Here is a 19,618-nt window from a genome sequence, read left to right as displayed (position 1 = left end):
TTGTTACACTGTCACTATGTTTATACCTCACAGAGTATCAGCCCTGAAACCCTGACTTCTAGCTGTGAGATTGAAGGTTCTCTTCCTATAAAGGAGAATTACAAATTGTATTGAACCAGAGGGGAGCCTGATGCAATCCCCAAAACCTATCGTAGAGGGACCTCCAGCTCTGCCAATGCAGGAAGCCCCACCCTGTTTTCTATCAAGGTCAGGCCACCAGCCGTGATCCATGTGTTGTGAATTTCCAGAAGGAGGTGTGGATTTAATGTGTAGCAATACTTCGAGACTACTGCTTCCTGGAACCAATTACATTATTATGTATACTTCCTAAGAAAACAAATTAATAGTGTACAATCTATACTTTCCTGACTTGTATTCATATCAAAAGCATACTCAACAAAACTTCCCTATTGTAAAAGAAGGCTAGATTCGTGGTGACTATAAATTCTAAACCCAAAATCTGGGGTGCAAAGCCTAAAAACAAATTTTGATTTATGAATTTTTACTTTATACTACACGTCAGAAAAAAAAATTCTAAAGATGAAACCACATTAAATTACACCTTATGTATCTGTGTGTGCATTATGGTTGACAGGTAAAGAGGAGAAATTACGGACTGGTTTTTTATCCACAGAGCTTCAAATGACCTTCATGTGCCTGATTCTGATTCCAATCTTCTATAAAAGCTGGGAGAAGAGAAAACAGCAGGAAGTCAGGAAATCGAGATTTCTCTAAAGTCTGGATTGAAAAAAGCCAGAACAATGAGCAGGACAGGAGGGAGGCCTGGGACGTCGGGGGACAGTTCTGCTAGATGAGTAACCCTCTGGCTCCAAGTTCAGTCCCTCCCTCAAGACTCGCCCAGTCTCCACCGTCTCCTGGGGGGTTCCCTTCCCTCTTCATCTTCCCCACGTAGTTCTTAAGGAAATTTTCCTAGCCTAGCCTCAAGGTCTGTATTCACAATGCAAGCGCCACACATACATGCGGTTCAATTTAACAAAGTTCACACTATTTTAATCCTATCATGCAGTCCTAGGCTCAAATTGTTACAAAGCATGTATTATTCCCACAGTGTGAGAGGAGAGTTATCCTTGAACTTGGAGCTGCATCAGAGAATATCAGGTGAAACGGCTGTATCTCTGTGAGTACCTTATTATCTCAGCCAAGGAAATGAGTATTTTCTGATTATTCTCTACTGTTCTCCAGCATAAAGTCTGGGTTTCATATTTATTGATACTTTTATATTTGACCTTCAAGCTGGTTGACAGATTTCAACCGTGATGTTTAACAATGAGAAATAAATCATTCTCCCTCCCAGCACTGTGCTGTTGATGGTTCCCGCTCATTTTCTTAGCTCCGTTATTTATCATCTCCCAATATCAATAAAGAACTAAACATGGATTAATGTGATGTCAGCCTATGAACTGTATTAGAAAAAGTGTAGTTTATTCAATATTACTGAAAAAATAAAACGCTAAAGACAAGCAATTGCTTTTCTTTAATAAAGTATAAATCAGATGCTTCTGATTATTTTTTTTAAGATTTTATTTATTTATTTGAGAGAGAGAGACAGTGAGAGAAAGCATGAGAGAGGAGAAGGTCAGAGGAAGAAGCAGACTCCCCGTGGAGCTGGGAGCCCGATGCGGGCCTCAATCCTAGGACTCTCGGGTCACGACCTGAGCTGAAGGCAGTTGCTTAACCAACAGAGCCGCCCAGGCGCCCTGATTTTTTATTTTCTGTTTACAGATCCCGACACATAGGGATCAGTCTTATCAACAGAGGCTTTTCTATGGCAATAGATTTTGTCATTGTTAAGAAAGCACAAATAAAGACAACAATGAATTTCACTTTTCTTTTCATAATATCCAGGTTCTCCCAAACTTATGTTCTGCATGTATATACTAAATATATATGTATGTGCATCATCCTTTAAAAAAAAATATTTATTTATTTGACAGAGAGAGACACTGCTGAGCAGGGAGCCTGATGCGGGGCTTGATCCCAGGACCTTGGGATCGTGACCTGAGCTGAAGGCAGATGCTTCACGACTGAGGCACCCAGGTGCCCCTGTGTGTATCATCCTTAACTATACATGTGTATCTACCGTATATACAAATTTTACGCACGTGATTCTAGCATGTTTGCTATGTTAGAACATTTACAGAAATGTGAGTGCTTAAAAAGTTGAAAATTTATTGAAAACTATCAAAATGTTACTTAAATATTTGAACTGAAGGAGGTGGTCTTTGAAAACAGTAAAGAGCTGAGGGCATTCAGTTGCGTGTAATATTGTGTGAACCTCATGAATTTGAGTCCTTTCCTACGATCAGGATATCCTGTTGATAAATGCATTTGTATAGAAAATAAAATATGCTAAACTGTACTTACATACCTAATATGCTGGGCAAGTCTATTAAATTAAAATAATGAATTAACCTGGTGATTCACAGACCTGTACCCCTGGGGCTAATAATATATGTTAATAAAAAAATAAAAAATTTTAAAATACAAATAAAAAATAATGAATTAAAACATTTGATGAAAGCATAGACTGTGGCTTCTATGTACTTTGCCAGAAGGAAGCAGGGAGCGGAGGAAAATATCTGATTTGAAAATTCATCCAAAATAGTCTAAATGTTAAAAAGGAGGAGGGATGTGAGAGACTTGAATGTCATGGAAGAAATTTAAAATTAGCCAGAACTATGACAGGTTTTAACTATGCTGTTTCAATGTTAAAAATTCAATCAGTTGTTTGTTTTGTCTACTCAATGCTAGAGATGATATACAAGAGGACTTTGAAAAATACAGTGTGTGTCTATACAGAACTTTTCTGATTGCAAAAATTTTTAGACCTTGAAACAGGTTGCCAAGAGGAAAACAGTGGAATTTACTTCCCTGGATACTGCTTAAAGCAGAATAAAGAACGGTCCAGACCCCTTCCTGAATGGAAGGTGGTATTCTGCACAACTTTTGAGGTTCCTTTTCATTTTGCCATTGTACAAAATGTTCTAAGGCTACAGGATTAATATTGCCACTCTGCAAGCTCTCTTGACTTTGGACATTGATTTCCATTTTTTAAAGCCGGACAGAACTCCATCTAGGTAGTAAATGATAGCTTCAGGACTTTAATACTTCAAGATTTTTTTTCCTATTTCTTTACTCTCTTATCAGAAGATAATGGAGCAGTGCCCCATAGAAGGAAGCTGTAAGCTTTCCTGGAACAAATGAATCTTGCAAGCTGTCTTTGGTATTCCCTTGCTTACTGCCCGCTTCTCGAATTGCACTCCATTCAAGCATGGCATCACAGGGCATGCATAACCCTTGTAAATTCTATAACCCAAATGTTCATGGGTTCCCTGACCAGGATGTGGAGAAGTCCAGCCATCGTGCCCTCCACAGAGACATAATCTGTGGCTGTGTTCTCACTCGGTTCGCCAACACAATGCAATTTCCACACATCAACCGTCATTTTAATTTGGGTGAGAAGTATTTAGAGGATAATGACCTTACATGGCTGGGTGTTTGGTCAGTTCCCTTCGACCACAATGACCATGTAATTTACTGTCCAAATCCGGACCCTTTTGAGAATACAACAGAGGATGGGACCATTGGTGGTAATAACCCTGGGACCACAAATACAGACAAATATAGACAGGGATAGAGTCAGCGACTGTCCCAGAAAAATGGGGAAATAAGTTTGTCCTAATTTGAACCCAAGCCCAGAGGCAGTAGCAGACAAGAAGGATTGCTGATGGAGGAACAGTACTGGAGAGGTTTATCACTCCTTCTTGTTTACTGAAAAGGAAAACTACTACGTGGGAAGACCTAGAACAAGTATATCCACCATTTTTCTTATGCTCTGCAATTCCTTTCTCTATTTTCACTAGATAGAATTTATAGCATTCTTCAATTTTAATTTCAAAAATGCATTCCTTTTCGACAGTTAAGGCACTTGCACTTATTTCAAAGGCTCTGAGTGGATCCAAAGCTAACATCTTGCACAATGAACCCCCGCAAATGTAGTAGCATCGAACACCAGCAACCGTTTCTTATCTCTTCCAGTTTTGGGAGTTGTCTGGGCGTAGCTAAGTCTTGTTCCACAGACTTCCCTGAGGTTGCAAGCAGATGGCATCTGGTACCAATGTCAACTCAAAGGCATGCCACCTCACGTGACGGTACTCCTTGCTGACTGTCAGCCAAGACCTCAGCTGGGCTCCTCCATCAGAACCACCTACACAAGACTTGTGCACGTGACCCAGGTGTCTTCATAACACGCAGTCTCAGCGCCTAGCTCCAATTCCAAGAGTAAGTGTCTCAAGAAAAAGAGCCAGGAGGAAGCTATCTCTCCTTTCCTGGCCTTGTCTTGGAAGTCACATAGCATCACATCTACACCAGATGACGATAGGCACAAAGATGTACCCAGTCTCAAGGGGGGAAGGGACACGGATCCCACCTCCCGATGGGGAGTAACAAGGTCATATTGTAGCAAGAGCATGAGAGTTCGGAGATATTTTCATGGCCACCACAGGAAAATATACCATGGCCAGAGGAAATCCAAGAGATGCAGGAAGAAAAAGAATAGTAACTTGAAAAGGCAAACATTCCTGAATAAACGGAACAATAAAGTGCATATTTTTCTTAACTCAAATTCACAACTTGTAACATTCTCATTCTTTCTGAATGAGCTATCTGAGGTGGGACTATTGATAAATTTTACTTTAAGCAATGTAGTTCTCAGAAAAGGTGTACGGCATCACACTAGCTCAAACTGCTATCCAAAAATTATGGGTCTTGGTTAGCTCCAATACCCAGTGTCCTTGACTGAATTCCTGTCATTGTCCATTACGTGTAACCCTCGCTTCAGGTTTCTCTCTCTGCAGCCCATTTTGACACTGACAGTTTGCCCATATATCGCAAAACACAGAAAACTCAAGTCAGGAAATATTTTATAATCAACACCCAGTGAATGAAAGTTAGTGTTTGGTTTATTGGACAACCAAAACAAATTAGAGAATGTTTTGCTTCCCTCTAAGAAACATAAAGCCCAAACAGAAGTTAAAATTGATTCAACACGCTTTTTCCATAGCCTGTAATAACTTTTTCTTTTTTTTTAAGATTTTATTTATTTATTTGACAGATAGAGATCACAAGTAGGCAGAGAGGCAGGCAGAGAGAGAGGAGGAAGCAGGCTCCCTGCTGAGCAGAGAGCCCGATGCGGGGCTCGATCCCAGGACCCCAGATCATGACCTGAGCCGAAGGCAGCGGCTTAACCGACTGAACCACCCAGGCGCCCCAGCCTGTAATAACTTTTATCTTCACACCTAAGGAGTCCCCAACATGAGATCCATTCATGAGTTTTCCCATGTACCCAACCCATCAGATTAACAAAGCTTTCAAAAAGAACAGCTGAGGAGGATACCTAGAGGGATTGCACGAACTGGAACATCACCGTGCTTTGAAGATGCCGTTGGAAGAGACAAAGATTGCTGAAGGTGGTACATTTCACCTTGCTCAAGAAAGATCACAGCAACAATAGTTTTTAATGTATTCAACTCGGAATTCATGTTAATTGCTTTAGGGCAAACTTTAATTCTGACAACGAATTACAGATCTTTTTTTTTTCCTAATTATCGATCTTGAAAAAACGTGTGTAACTGTTAAGTGTTGGGTGCAAAATCGCATCTTTAACTTTATTAGAATTGATCAATTTCTCAGCAGTTGTATTAAATTGTACTTGAAATCAGTGTTTAATTTTTGAAGAGTCGTCACCTAAAACTGTGATAACTCTGAACACATTTGTGCAAGCCTCTCCTTCTACATATTACAGGACAAGTTTAAAGCTCAGAGTGACGGGTGGCTGGGAAGCAGGCACAGTGATGGTGGTGGGGATAATGGTGACAAAACTCTGAGGAAGAGGCGCCTGGGTAGCTCAGGGGTTAAAGCCTCTGCCTTCGGCTCAGGTCACGATCTCAGGGTCCTGGGATGGAGCCCCGCATCGGGCTCTCTGCTCAGCGGGGAGCCTGCTTCCTCCTCTCTCTCTGCCTGCCTCTCTGCCTACTTGTGATCTCTCTGTGTCAAATAAATACATAAAATCTAAAAAACAAGCAAACCAATGAAAAAAACTCTGAGGAATGGCCTGCACATCACACGGAAGCGGGTGACTTGATGCCTGTCATTAGAGGCGGCTCTGGGGCAACAAGGGTAGACTGGAAATCACGGACTCCTAAGACCCAACAGGCTGGCTGAGAAAACACGGCCCTGAAATGCCTGGCCTATAAACCCACACTAATTTTGCCCAATCCTTGAGGATATATGAAAATAGACTGAAAAATTTTGTCTTTAAACCAACTGTTCTTCTTCCTAAATTCTAATTTGATTTAAATTGTGTACTGATGTTGTGAATTGCCCGATGCAGCATTCTCATTTGCTGTCAGCTTGGAAACACACCATGTAGAAATTAAGTCCCTGTGCATTTTCCCCTCATTATTTCATAATAAAGGGAAGATCAGCATTTAAATGTAAACACCTGGGGCACCTGGGTGGCTCAGTGGGTTAAGCCGCTGCCTTCGGCTCAGGTCATGATCTCAGGGTCCTGGGATCGAGTCCCGCATCGGGTTCTCTGCTCATCAGGGAGCCTGCTTCCCTCTCTCTCTCTCTCTCTCTCTGCCTGCCTCTCTGCAACTTGTGATCTCTCTCTCTTACTGTCAAATAAATAAACAAATAAAATCTTAAAAAAAAAAATGTAAACACCTGGTCAAAAATCTTTCCAGTCTACCAGCATTAATATAGATAAATATGTGTAACACTTGTTTGGTTTTTCCATTATTGTTTTTAATATAATATTTGCAATATTGTTTCTGGAATAAATCATTAATATTTTTGTTACAGGCAATATAACGCTGAGAAAGAAACTGGGTTAGAATTCTAAATTGACAACTCACTAGACATGTTCCTTTGAATAAGTTAATTAACCTGAGTTTCAATTTTCTCACATATAAAATCAGGATAACATAGTATTTAATAGGGCTCAAAATTGCAACTACTAAATCTAGGTATTAGCATGGTATCCCACCTTTGATCACATACGAGTCAAAAGCACAGAAAATCAAAAAGGATCAAAAGCATAGAACCATTTTCCACCCATAAAGAGGTTTGTTCTTACAGTGGCCAGCAAGAGCTACTAAAGTCTGCCCTTGTTACCTTCTAAATCCATAAACCCAAAGCTCTTTCTCACTATGGTCCAATCAGTGAAGTTATCCACACTCAGACGTTTTTGATACCAAGTGTGTAAACCCTGAACTCCAATTAACTAAAAATGTTATTAGAAAATGAGTAGTTCTGGGGTACCTGGGTGGCTAAGTGGGTTAAGTCTCTGCCTTTGGCTCAGGTCATGGTCTCAGGGTCCTGGGATCGAGCCCCACATGGGGCTCTCTGCTCTCCAGGGAGCGTGCTTCTCCCCTCTCTCTCTGCCTGCCTCTCTGCCCACTTGTGATCTCTGTCTGTCAAATAAATAAATAAAATCTTTTTAAAAAGAAAGAGAGAAAGAAAGAAAATGAGTAGTTCTTCATATTGGTGTTGCCAGAGAAGAAGGGTGTGGAGATATGGGCAAAATAATTGAAGGGGACTAAGAGGTACAAACTTTGGGTTACAGAAGAAGTAAGTCACAGAGATGAAAAGTACAGGATAGGGAACACAGTCAATAACACTGTAATAATGCATGGTGACTACACTTGCCATGGTGAGTACCAAGTAATACATAGAATTGTTGATTCACTATGTCCTACACCTGAAACCAACGTAATACTGTATGTCGACCATACTCCAATAAAAAAAAAAAAGAAAGAAAATGACTAGTTCTTTGTTCTAAAGATAATCCTCCTTTTGAGGAAGCAAATCTAAATGTGAAAAGAAGGGGTTTCATTTGCAGGAGTCTCTTTAGTACAGGATAACTATGACTCCCAGACCTTCCATTAAGGAAGACTACATGCTCTTTCAAGAACTCTTTGCTGGGATAATATTCAAGATGGGCAGGGGAGGATGAGCAAGTTGCCTGATTCCATTTTCTGGGGTAGCTTTCAGTTTTTCTGAAGCCGTTGAAGCTAACCAATTTCTGCTCCAATACAATGACTTTTCCTTCAACATCGGATCCGGGTGTCATGAATCAATGCCGAGGAACCGGAGGAAATGCTCATCAATAATTTAGTGTATCAATTTTTTGAAGTACTTCAGGACTAGATTTCTGCAACATACTTAGCCTGGGGCAAACAATGGTCAGATCGTAATTTGTTGGGACTAGGGCAGGTTCAAGGTCTGAGACAGGATACACAAGATAGAAGAATGTTCCTCATTCTTCTTCCAGAGAAACCCAATGGAACGGTGTAAAGGCAAAGGAGAACTCAGGTTGACTGAGGGGAGAGAAAATGGAGAAAAAATCATCACCAGACAATATTTTAAAAGGTTAGAAATTATGAATTTGTCATGAAATAGATCTCTTGATTTTATATCTTTAAAGGACTTCCCTTCATTTCCTTTCCTTAACCGAACTGGAGCCTTCGTGGGTTTTGCTTTTCCCACAACCTTGTACGTGTGAAGTTCTTCCCTCACGTCCCAGTACTGCAGGGTCCGAGTGCACAGTAAGCATCTGCAGCCGCCCCACACCCACCTCTGCTTCCATTTCATTTCCACCTTCACTCAACACCCTCCCCTCTCCTTTGATGCTCAGGACACCTGTCTATCCCACAGACCAGTTGGATTTGTGCTAATCGTGGGCTCCCTGACCTTGGGCCCTGAAGAAAGGTCCACATTCTCCTGGCCCCGCACTGTAGGTCCCAGGCCTCTGGTGATTTATCTTCTTCCAACAAGAGCTACTCCTTTGAACCTCCTGCCTCCAGCCAATACCCGTGTAGCTTCCCTGTTCATTATTTCTGCGACTTATTTCTGTATGTTTGTTGAGGATTTTAGCACCTGGCTTATTACCGTGTTCGTTAAGTTGGCTTTTTCCGTCATCCAGGGAGTTCTGGCTGTGGCTCGGGGTCTCTAGACTCACAGCCCCTCAATCTGCTCTGCTGTCTTGACAGTAGTGATAAGTCAGTTTTACTTAAGTATAGCCCAACACAAATCTTTGTAAGAGCCTTGTGAGTAGATATTATTCCCCAACTATAGATGAGAAAATGGAGATGAAGAGGTTTTGGGGGGGGTTGTTGTTTGTTTTGATTTTTGAGTTTGGACAGGTACTAAGTAAGGACTTGAGATATATTCCCAACTCTGCTCTCAAAAGCAGACTTTTTAAAAGATTCTATTTATTTATTTGACAGAGAGAGAGAGCGCGCGAGTGAGCGCACAATCAGGGGCGGGGGGGGGCAGCAGAGGGAGAGGAAGAAGCAGACTCCCTGCTGAGCAGGGAGACTGATGAGGGGCCCCATTCCAGGGCCCTGGGACCATGACCTGAGCCGCAGGCAGACGCTTAACCACCTCAGGCGCCCCAAAAACAGATTTTTTTTAACAACTAGACTATGCTACCCCCTACTTAATCTCTACCTGAATATAAATTTGTTTTCTTCATTCCTAGTTCCTTGTAGCATAAATTCTATCACTGTCCCATCCAATTCACTTTTGAAATACTGAACTGTGAAATCTGTAGTCTACCAACTTCTTCCCTGCCATCTGTCACTCATTCCGACTAAACCTCACTTTCAAGCTCACAATCTTTAGTTTCTTGACAACTCCCTGGTTTCCTGAATTTTCCTTTACTTCTCTTCTGTCTCATCCTGAATCTCACCAATAGAACAATCGAGCTACGTTTTCTGTTGTTCTCCACTGCCTTACCTCACCACAACCAGTTTGCCCATCTCATCTCAACTGTCCTTTCTCTCCACTCCAGTCCCAGGGGACAAGTATTGTTGAAAGGAGTATATATATTAAGTTAGTACATATTTAACGAGCATTTAATTAATAGCTGCTGTAGAGCCTCTAATATGTGAGGATTAAGAGACACAGTCCCAACCCCAAGGAAGAACATATGGTCTGGCAGGAAAAGGCACACAAATTGTTAAGTGTAATAAGTCTTATTTAAACAGGTTGCATTCAGTGGAGACAAAGGTTCACTTAAGTCCAAGAAATACAAAACCATACTATTGGATGGTCATGGATGGGAACACTGAGGTCTCCCAGAAGACCGGCAGCAGTTTGGGTGGGAAGAAAAATAGAGTAAATCCTTCGTCAAAGTTCTACATGATTATGTTGGTGAATGAAAATGAGGCTGTTAGGAGGTGCAACTTTAGGATAAACAAACCTAAGAGTTACAGTGGAAATACTGGTGAGAATTATAATAGGAACCATCATTTTTCTTCTTCCAGCGACAATCTTGATATTCCTTTGGGAATTCACTTCCACCATTCCACCCTCCACCACTCTCTGTCCAAAGCTGGTCCAAATGCAGTGAATAAAAGAACTCTGATAAGGGCTACCTAAAAAGAGACCCTCTCTTGCAAACTGAATTTAAACTTGAGCTACTGCAGTCATCTGACCATCACCTGAAGGTGGGGAATAAAAGCCAATGTGCCAAAGACAAGCATAATGTATCAGAGACAGAAAGACAGAAACTGAGCCGAAAATTAAGCTGCTCCTGAAACTACCTCCAGCTCTGGACCACTTTTCAGGTTCATGAATAGGACCTGAATATTCATATTCGTATTCATGAATATGAATGTGACCAAGTCTAATAAGGAGGGTAGACAAAGCCAGACCTCATTGAATGGTGTGTTTTTCTTGCATATACAAAAATTCAGAAAAGAGGTTAACAGCTTATACTCATATAAGTAGGCTGTCTGGATTTAAATTCTGTATTTTTCACCTATTAACTGTGTCATTTAGGACAACTTCCTTAACTTCTCTGTAACTTTTTTTTTTTTTTGTAAAATGTGGATAATAACAGCTTCCACCTCATAAATTTGCTTGCTAGGAGAATTAAGCAAGTTAAGCTCCTAGAACAATCTCAGTCTTATTTGTAAGATCAGGATAATCTGACTACCATGAGGGTGTAGGGGCAGGAGAAGCCGAGGTGAGGATTTACACCAGGAAAAGTGAAAATGTGCGTTATTTGTGTATCCTTGGAGAGAATTCTACAAGGTTACATGCCACACTGTTATCAGAAGTTATTTCTCAGGATTGGTAGTGGGTGTCAGCAGAGGGCTGTTACTTTAATACATAATCTTTATAATATATGGACTTTATTACATACTTATTTTTTTAAGATTTTATTTATTTGACAGAGAGAGATCACAAGTAGGCAGAGAGGCAGGCAGAGAGAGGGAAGAAGCAGACTCCCAGCTGAGCAGAGAGCCCGATGCGGGGCTCGATCCCAGGACCCTGAGATCATGACCTGAGCCGAAAGCAGAGGCCCAAACCATTGAGCCACCCAAGCGCCCCTACATACTTATTTAATGTAAAACAAAACAAACTGGATAGAAACTTAAAAGGGTATTTAAACAATTGTTTTTAAATGCTGTATTTTATAATTTTTTTTAAGATTTTATTTATTTGAGAGAGACAGAACACAAGCAGGGGGAGGGGCAGAGGAAGAGGGAGAAACAGACTCTCTGCTAAGCAGGGAGCCCCCTGCAGGGCTTGATTCCAGGACCCTGAGATCATGACCTGAGCCAAAGGCAGACACTTAACTGACTGAAGCACCCAGGTGCTCCTCACAATTTTTAAGTAGGCTACGTACCCAATGTGGGGCTTAAACTCATGACCCTGAGAGCAAGAGTCACGTGTTCTACCCACTAAGCCAGCCAGGCATCCCTAAAATACTGTATTTTAAAAACAGTGAAGACCAGTTTTCAAGACAATGTGACTCCAAATGCCATTATGTCAATGCTTTTTCTATTAATAAAATAAAATGAAATATTCCCACGTATGTCATAAGGTTATATGTAAGAATCAGAGCAGTGTGATAGTATAAACCATGTAACCGGGCGTCAGAATTCATGCATATTAACTGTCAAGAGCATTTTCTGGATCTCTGATGTAATTGAGAGACCCTTGAGAATGAACTAGAATGACTACATACCACTCTTCTCTTTAGCCATCTGCCATTTTCCTCTTCCCAGGCAATTGCTATTTACAAAAATTAATCTTTTTTTATTTGGGGAATAAACAAGGGCAAAAATTAAAAATGGTGTCCGTAGCCAAAAATCATAGTAAAGTTTGAATACATGAATTCTCTAATAAGTTATTATTTTTAGGTTTAAAAATACAGACATTTTATTTAAAAGTTTTTATTTAAATTCTAGCTAACTTACAGTGTAATATTAGTTTCAGGTGTACAGCATGGTGATTCAACACCTGTACACCTGTGCTCATCAGAGAACGTGCCCTCCTTAATCCCCATCACCTGTTTAACCTTTCCTGCCACCTACCTACCCTCAGATAATCATTAGTTCTCTACAGTTAAGAATCTGTTTCTTGGTTTACCTCTCTCTATGCTTCAACAATAAAAATTTAAGTTGACAATATTCAAGTGTACAACATAGTGATTTGCCAATTCCATACATTAAGCAATGCTCACCATAAATATAGTTATCATCTGTCACCATACATTACAATATTATTGACTATCTTCCCTATGCCATACATTTCATCAATAACTTTGAAAAGACTGTTTTTCTTCTCCTGAAGTGCAAATGATTTGCCTTTGTACTACTTATCACATATGGTAGCAGTGATAAGTATCCTTCCCGCAGTGATTATGAAATGCATCAACACTGGTAAAATCTATATTTTCTCCTCAATCAGTATAGAAAATCTAAATGACCATGATGGTGTTATAATTAAAATACAAGGAAATTTCTCTTTCTGATTGCAACTTTAGCTAGAGGTCTGTTTATTAGAATTTTGCCTCTCCCCACCACACACACACACACTCTTTTTCTAAGGTCTTAACCCTGAATACATTAGATATATAAACTGAAAACATAAGAATTTTATAAACAAAATTATTTTGCCAAGCACAAACTTTATTCTCTGTGACCCTCAATTGAACTTATCGGAAATATTTTTATTTAAGCAGAACCATGAGAAAGATTATTTTGTTCTAAGCTGATAATATTCTGCACATTCAAAATTACCTTTTTCTGTAGAAGTATCAGAAGAACTTCATAAATAATCAGAAAGTGAAGCAGAGACACGAAAATACAGAGCAGGGGAGGATATATAATGAATTTTTTATGACACAAATTTCTTGACTTACTTCTCACTTGCAATATATTTACATATTTATATATAGCTTGAATAGTGTACCACAATGAGATTTTTCCCTCAGAATTGGGAATGAGAGCTCCATCTATTAATGAAAAAGAAGGTTAAATAAAAGCTGAATCTATGTTAGAAATAAAAGCATGCTATCCAGGGGTGCCTGCCTGGCTCAGTCAGTAGAGCATGCAACTCTTGATCTCAGGGTTGTACGTTCAAGTCCCCACTGGGTGTGGAGATTACTTAAAACAGAAAGAAGAATGAACTAAAGAAAGGAAGGAAGGAAGGAAGAGGGGGGAGGGAGAGAGAAAGAAAAGAAAAAGAAATGAAAGTATGCTATCCAAAACATCACCTCAAATTAAGAGGAAATTAAAATAATTGTGATACAACATGGGGCGGGTAGGGTGGTTACTGGAAAAGAAAAATCTGGTTATAGGTAGAGTTCTGGTTTGACACCAGAAAGTACTTTTTCCCTCACTGCAAAATCATCGTGTCGTGACTACATGAAAAAATGTTAGAAAAAAAAAAAAATGTTAGAAAGGATCGTAGTGAATCTTAGTCATGTTCCTTCTCAATAGAGAAACTTACCCATCTTTTGAAAGTTGCCCATCATATAAATCTTTGTTTTCTCCTGAATACAGAAACTAGGAAGGCAGGAGGGTTGCCAGATTCAATAAAAATACAGAGTGCCCCGCTAAATTTAAATTTCACATAGAGAATAAAATCTTAGTATGAGTACATCCCCCCAAGCTTTGCAAATGTTGAGCCTCCTGTATTTTGTTCGGCAACCCTAGAAAGGAGGACACTTGATTTCCTAGTCTCCTGTACAGCTAGGCTGTAACACGGGATAGAATTCTGACCTAAGACTGACCCGTTAGATGCACTAACTAGACCTTGGATCAGAAACAGGAAGAGCAGAGAATCCAGGTAGTTAGCAGTGGCGATGGTAGCCGCAGCAGCAGCAGCAGGTTTCCATGGTAACGAGGACGCTAGTGCGGCCTGGGGTTCAGCAGTGTAGTTCTGGCTTCCTGGGTCCAGTAGCAGCAGCGTCTCCACAGACAGATTCAGGGCCGGGGCGGGGCTGGGGTGGGGGGGATTTTGCTCCTTCATCTCTTCTTCCCACCTCATTTCCAAGTTCAGCCCTTTAGAATTTGGGATGATTATTCGAGCTACCAGTGTTCTTTTCTGTTGAAATTGCCCAGAATCACTTCATACCTCTTCAGGCTTGCCTCAGATATACTGAAGGTTCTGCTCCAGACCACCACCACAAAGTGACTATCACAATAAAGTCAAATGAATTTTTTTTGGTTTCGCAAGGCATGTAAGTCACATTTACACATACCGTAGTCAATTAAGAGTACTAAATTGTTGCATCTAAAAAAATGTGCATACCTTAATTTAAAAACTCTATGACTAAAAATGCTAACCATCCCCTGAGCTTTCAGAAAGTCGTGATCAGAGAGCCGGTGGAAGGGCTTGCCTCGATGCTGCTGGCTGCTGACCCATCAGGGCGGTGGGGGCAACAATTTCTGAAAATAGAACAACAGTTAAGTTTCCTGCAGCAAATGACTGTTCCTTTCACGAACAAGTTCTCCAGAGCACGTGATGCTGTTTGATAGCATTTTACCCAGAGGAGAGTCAGTTCTCTCAAAGCCTGCCACTGCTTTATGTAATTAATTTTATGGAATAGTCTGAATCCTCTATTGTCATTTCAACAGTCTTCAAAGCATTTTCACCAGGAGGAGATTACATCTCAAGAAGCTACTCTCTTTGCTCATCAGTAAGAAGAAACTCTTCATCTGTTCAAATTTTATCAAAAGGTTGTAGCAAGTCACTCACATCTTCAGTCTCTTCCTCCACAGAAGTCTTGACCTCCTCAAAGTCATCCATGAGGTTTGGAATCGACTTCTTCCATGTCCCCTCTTCTCGTGAGTCACAAATGTCCTCCATGCTACCTAGAATAGTGAGTCCTTTCCAAAAGGTTTTAAATTTACTTTGCCCAGATCCATCAGAGGAAGCATTACCTGCAGCAGCTCGAGCCTTATAACATGTATTTCTTAAACAGTAAGACTTGAAAGTCCAAATAATGCCCAGATGCATCGGCAGCAGCATGGACGTTGTGTGAGCAGGCATGAAAACAACACTGATCTCGCTGTCCACCTCCATCAGAGCTCCTGAGTGAGCAGGTGCATTGCCAGTGAGCAGTAATATTTTGAAAGGAACCTTTCTGTCTGAGCAGTAGGTCTCAACAGTGGGCTCAAAATATTCAGTAAGTCATGTTACCAAAACAGATGGACCCAGACTTCATTGTTCCATTTACAAAAATACAGGCAGAGTAGGTTTAGCATAATTCTTTTTTTTTATTTAAATTCAATTACCCAAGGTATAGTACTGGGTTTTTTTTTAAAGATTTTATTTATTTGACAGGAAGAGATCACAAGTAGGCAGAGGCACAAGGGGGGCAGGAGGGGGAAGCAGGCTCCCTGCTGAGCAGAGAGCCCAATGCAGGACTCGATCCCAGGACCCTGGGATCATGACCTAAGCTGAAGGCAGAGGCTTTAACCCACCCAGGCGCCCCTCATTGGGTTTTGACATAATGTTCAATGATTCATCGGTTCAGTGTAACACCTAGTGCTCATCACATCATGTGCCCACCTTAATGTATAATTCTTAAGGGCCTTAGAATTTTGAGAATAATAAATGAGCACTGGCTTCAACTTAGTCTCCACTGCATTCACCCCCTAACAAAAGAGTCAGCATGTCCTTTGAAGCCAGGCACTGACTTCCCTTCTCTAGCCCTGAAAGTCATAGATGGCATCTTCTTCCAATGGGAGGCTGTTTGATTGAAAATCTATTGTTGGGTGGAGCCACCTTCATTAATCACCCCAGCCAGATCTTCTAGATAACTTGCTGCCTCACTGTGCACCCTAAGGTTATGGAAGCCGTTTTTCTCTTAGACCTCATAAGCTAACGTTTGCTACCTTCAAACTTTTTTTTTTCCCCTGCAGCCTCTTCACATCTCTCAGCCTTCATAGAATTGGAGAGGGGAAGAGACAGGGGAACTGTCTGTCAGGGGAGCAGTCGGAACACACACATTTATCAATTAAGTTGACTGTCTTACATGGGCCCAGGGAACCCCTCAAGACAGTTCTCATGGTAACATCAAAGGTCACTGATCACTGTAACAAAAAATAACAAAAAAGTGTGAAATATTGTAGGCATTACCAAAACGCGACACAGACGCATGAAGTGAGCAAAAGCTGTTGGAAAATGGGGCCAACAGACTTGCAGGATGGAGGGCTGTCACAAGCCTTCAACTGGGAGAAAATGCGGTATCCGCACAGCACGGTAAAGTGAACTACAATAAAATGAGGTACGTCTGTGTAAAAACCCTATGTAATATCAGGAGAGAATGATTGGGAGAGGGAAAAAAAAGGAAGTATTCCAACAATCAATTTCCAGGCATCTTCTTGAGAACAAAACAATCTTCACTTCCTCCCAAGGGCAGCAGAGCACAGTTTAGAGCATGGACTCTGGACTAATGTTCCCCTGGGTTCAAGCCCAACTCTGCCACTTACTACCTAAGTGACCTGGAGCAAGTTACTTCATTTTTCTGTGGATCAGAAAAGTTCCTCTATCTGTACCTGCAAAATGAGAATAATAATGTCTACCTGTTTTGAATTTCAAATGAGCTGATATTTATGACAGGGACTGGCACACAGAAAGCACTACATACATGTTTACGGAACAAAAAGTGGGGCGCCTGGGTGGCTCAGGTGGTGAAGCCTCTGCCTCCGGCTCGGGTCATGATCCCAGGGCCCTGGGACCGAGTCCCACAACGGGCTCCCTGCTCAGTGGGGGGCCTGCTCCTCCTTCTCCCTCTGCCCTTCCCGCTGCTTATGCTCTCTGGCTCTATCAAATAAATAAAGTCTTTAAAAAAAAAAAAAAAGGCAATCATCATTCACAATCCCAAGTTGTACAGAGGCAAAAATACTCCATGATAATTACCATACTGATTCCCTCAACCAGGGGCTAGAAAAGGGCTTCAGAGGTGTCTTGGGTGTATAATAAACTCTTCCCTGACTAGGACATGTTAGAACAAGCAAAACATTCTTCATATTAGCAGTGAGACCTCCAGCACTGGAGGTCAGTCTAGTGACCTTGATGGGCCTTACCTGGAAGTGAGATAGGTGAGGTTTGGGAAACTATATGCCAAAAAACATTGCCCACCTAGCTTGTTCTGGTTTTATAGAGTTGTTTATTAACAAACTAGGCAGCAAAGGCACCTGCAGAGGGATCACATAGCTAAAGACCATCAGCAGATTATAAAAGAGAATTCATTTGATCAATCAATTGGTACTATAGGTCCTGGAGTAACATCATACAGGATTGGAAATTTTTAGTAGAATCCATGATGAGAAGCGAGAGAGAGAATTCCATTGTCTTTTGATGAAAAGAGAGGGAAGTATGACGTTGAGGTCAAGAGCAAGACAGGAGAAAAGAGACCAAATGAGAATAAAGAAGGGGAGAAGGGGAATGACACATTCAACTGAAAGATTATTTTTTTCCAGCTAACAAATTACTTTTCACTGACTCATTTAACTACTCCTTGTCTCAATACTGTAAATTTATCTAGAACCTGTCCTAAGACCAAAAAAAGGCAAACTTATAAAATATGCCAATAATGAGATAAATGTAAGCCTAGAGCCAGTGCTGATCCTGCTTATATTTCCTTAATCAATGTACTGAAAAATGAAGAGACTCCAAAAACCACTGGGATAAACTAGAATCAAAAGGTACCACAGAAAAAGATAGCACTAACTCCAAGTCCAGAAACACATTTAAGAAATGGAAACAGCGGGCGCCTGTGTGGCTCAGTGGTTTAAGCCTCTGCCTTCGGCTCAGGTCATGATCTCGGGGTCCTGGGATCGAGTCCCGCATCGGGCTCTCTGCTCAGCAGGGAGCCTGCTTCCTCCTCTCTCTCTCTCTGCCTGCCTCTCTGCCTACTTGTGATCTCTATGTCAAATAAATAAATAAAATCTTTAAAAAAAAAAAAAGAAAGAAAGAAATGGAAACAGCTTTCTTCCATTAGCAGTTAACTCTGGAAACTCCTTGAAGATGATGCTAAACTTTAAACCATGTTGATAAGCAGCTTACCATGAAGGTGAGGTCCCAAGAGACAAAGTCATAGTCATGGAGCAGAAACATAGGTACTAAATTCTTCCTATTCCTCCATTAGACTCACTACAGTGTCTAGTACCCAAAAGATGCAAATGATTCTGCTAGGTGTTTGGCAAACTGACTTTGTTCAAAGCTCTCCATTCTCTCAGTGGTTGAATTTAAGTTGAGAATAAAAGCAATGTGTTTACAGTTTTTCAAATACTCTATTGAAGGAAAAAGGGATCTGCAGTTGTACAGATTTATGCCATACTACTCATATTTTCCCTGAAGACTTTCATTTATTTTCAAAGTTCTGGCTTGGTTGGTGTCCCAGTATGAAACTTCTGGGCAATTAGTAAATAAAGCATTCTACTCATGAGACTAATGGCTCAAGTCCTTCTTTAAAGCAGAAGTTAACACTGAAAAGAAATTTAAAAAATAAAAACTAAAAAAAAAACCTACTGAAACATGTTATTACCTTAAAAAAAAAAGAAGTTAAGAAGTGCCATGTCATTGAGAAAGGTGATCATGAACATCCCTCTTAGCAACTTTTTCATTTTCAGAAATAAGTGTCCTCAGTGATAACAAAAGTTGGAAGATGAACTTGGATACCAGAAATAAAGAAATTATTCTATCAGCTCAAACCTGACACAAACAAATTAAAGAAAGGCAATATATGAAGAAATAGTGGCTGAGATTTTTCCAGAATTAAAAAAAAAAAGAAAGAAAGCTTCACTGCTCCTTTTCTCCACCACCATAGTGTACGTGGTTGACTGCTCCTCATGTTTTCTCACAAGACTTCCAGGATCAAGCAACTCCTGGCCAAGAAACAAAAGCAGAATCGTCCCATTCCCCAATGGATTTGGATGAAAACTGGTAATAAAATCAGGTACATGAAGGGCCTGTGTGGCTCAGTTAGTTGAGCATCTGACTCTTGGTTTCAGCTCAGGCCACCATCTCATGGGTGGTCCTGAGACCAAGCCCTGTGTCGGGCTCCACGCTAAACCAGGAGTCTGCTTGAGAGTCTCTCTCCCCTTGCCCCTGCCCCTGCTCCCAACCTCCCTTTCCCCCTCCAAAATAAAATATTAAAAAATAAAAGAAAAAATGCTAAAAATTAATGAGCTAAGCATTTAACCTAACAAGTTAGAAGAATAAGCCCAAAGAGAGCAGAAGAAAGGAAATACTAAAGGTAAGACATTAGAAAGGATCAATG

Source organism: Meles meles, chromosome 17 (assembly GCF_922984935.1).
Source record: "Meles meles chromosome 17, mMelMel3.1 paternal haplotype, whole genome shotgun sequence".
Lineage (NCBI taxonomy): Eukaryota > Metazoa > Chordata > Mammalia > Carnivora > Mustelidae > Meles > Meles meles.
The sequence above is the reverse complement of the archived record's forward strand: the minus strand, read 5'-3'. Positions refer to the sequence as shown.